The following is a 2,708-nucleotide window of genomic DNA, read 5'->3' on the forward strand; positions in this document are numbered from 1 at the left end:
GCTTCACAATGCTTATAGCCGAGATTAACCTGCATTTGATTTTACACTTATTTGAAACACTTACTTGCCACCTGATGGTGGAGTAGTTCACTCGACTCGTCTTCGGTGCGGGCAAGAGTGGGATTAATTCCCGCTCGGGGATGCGGATGGTTGTGTGTCTCTCTTTGTACGCTAGGGTTGACTGGCGACCAGTCTCTGGTGTAGTCTGTCTTTCGCCCAAAGTCATGGGATAGTCTCCGTCAATACCCGCAACCCTTGCGAGGATACACGGTACGAATGTTGAATGAATGAAAAAACACGTACTGGGGCTTATCCAGGGTTTATCTAACAGGATGATGGTCGTTGAATGCCTTTGATCTTGTATAGGGACCCATCTTGCCCAAGGCAAGCACATTCTCTGACTCCAAAGTCAAGGTCAATTAATCAGTTTTAACCAATTGTTGCCCCCACATCCACGACCTGTGATTTGTAGTGTGACTGGCATACCTGATGGACACGAACTAACTGGGAATACACCAACAGCATCTTGTACTAAGCCAAAAGAAAGAGTGTATTAGAGGGCAAGCTTTCTTGACTTCCAATGGGGTTTGTGCTAGAAATCAAATGATTTAATTTCATGTTCCAGTAGCATATAACCAAGTTACATCTGATATTTTCAAAGCCAGTCTTGGCCATTTTGGTATGTGGTTTAAAATCTGACATTTTTGAAAATGTGACTGCATCCCAATGGGCTAAAAATGGGGATTCGTGCAGCGATGTGTTAAAGCTAATAAATATATTTCTATAAATATTTGAGGGTATGAAACAATTAAAAAGGTGACTTGACACAAACAGAACAAAACAAAAAAATTGCAACTTGAGGGATCCAAACTTTCTTGTTTGTCTGGAAGTTTACCTGACTACAGTCCTAAAGCTAAAGAAATCAAAACTAGATTTAAGGCAGACCAAGACTCCAATCAACAAAGTATTCAGGGACGGAGCCCATATCAGTTCTACAATGAGAAGAATAACGTAATGGACGAAGAACCCAGCATGTTTAGACTGCTAAAACGTCTATATATATATTTTTTAATTTTTTTTGCTTCTGCGCATGTCATTAAAGACTTTAAACGAAAGCACCAAAAAATTGCATCTGTTCATGAAGAGTTGCAGGCTTAACAAATTCAATCTTTCATGTTTCGTTAGCTGATCACATTATATTCTCTTAAGATGTGAATGTTTGTGTCATGGATTGTTCAGACTGATGCACTACCTCTTCCACGAGGGCATTAAATTCATGATGAATACATTTTATTTAGTCTTTTGTCAGATATTATGTGGACTGAAAGTTATGTATTTCTACCAGATTTTAAAATGTTAATGTATTCTCTGGGTTGGCCCGGTAGCGCGAGTGGTTAGCACGTCGGCCTCACAGCTCTGGGGTCCTGGATTCAAATCCAGGTCATGTCCATTTGTGTGGAGTTTGCATGTTCTCCCCGGGCCTGCGTGGGTTTCCTCTGGGTACTCCGGTTTCCTCCCACATTCCAAAAATATTCATGGTAGGCTGATTGGACACTGTTAGGTTTATCATTATTATAAATTTGCTTGAAATATAATCATTATATATATGTGCTTGCAATGAAGCTTATTGACATTAATAAAAGGCATTTTAATACATTTCTTGAAATGCTCGCTCCAAAGTTAACCAAAACAACTTTGGAGGTTACTCCCCTTTTGCACCTGGACTTCTCGAGACTATGGTTCACATCAAGAGAACGGTAAATTGTTTTGGGAAGCATCAAGATGCTTCACATCGAACTGTGGATTGTTTTGGGAATCATCGGCTTCTCAAGATGGTTCACATCAAAACTCTCTTGGGAAGATTCGACAGACCTACAATTGTTTTGAGAACTGAGATAAATTGTTATGAGACTCTAAAAATGTTTAGACTTCTGTAGGGCATGGTGTTAAATCTTATGAATAAATTAGCAAGAGAGACATCGAGTCATGAGAATGATCTTGACCGGAGATGCGTGTGGATCGATTCTCTTCTTGCAAGAAATACGGATATGAGTTCAGATGCCTCTTTTGTTGTTATGACGGTGCAGCGGTCATGTCTTCTGGATTAAATGGGGTGCAGGCTAAAGTTAAGGAGAGAGCACCGTTAGCTTTATTCATACACTGCTATGCACATCGGCTCAATTTAGTACTGACTCAGGGGGCCTCAAAGCTTAAAGAATGCAAGATATTTTTTGCTCACCTGAATGGCTTTGCTGCATTTTTTTCGAGATCACCTCGACGCACACAGTTGCTGGACGAAATCTGCAAGCGGCGTCTGCCTCGTGTGGCACGCAGACACATACAAATGACTGTATTGTCAAATTGACAACATTTTGACGTTGTCTCTCGAAAAAAAATCAGTAATAATAATCAACATATCACTATTGATTTTGGAATAAATTGAAATGAAGGATTACTTACTAGAACATGGATTATTTTGGAACATATCAAAGACATGCTTTTTTTTAAATTTCCAAATATACATGTTTTGGCATGTTGTTTGGAAACAAACCGCTTATTATTAAATCACAGATCAGACGGACAGTTCCTATTGTCTTGCTTATGAAATTTGACTTGCAATTCACTGCTGCTTCTTTTAGAACTGTTTTAGATACGGTGTGTCATTCATCATATTTTCCTTTTGTATGCGCAAAATAAAACAGGCATCA

This window comes from Stigmatopora argus, chromosome 4 (assembly GCF_051989625.1).
Source record: "Stigmatopora argus isolate UIUO_Sarg chromosome 4, RoL_Sarg_1.0, whole genome shotgun sequence".
Taxonomy (NCBI): Eukaryota; Metazoa; Chordata; class Actinopteri; order Syngnathiformes; family Syngnathidae; genus Stigmatopora; species Stigmatopora argus.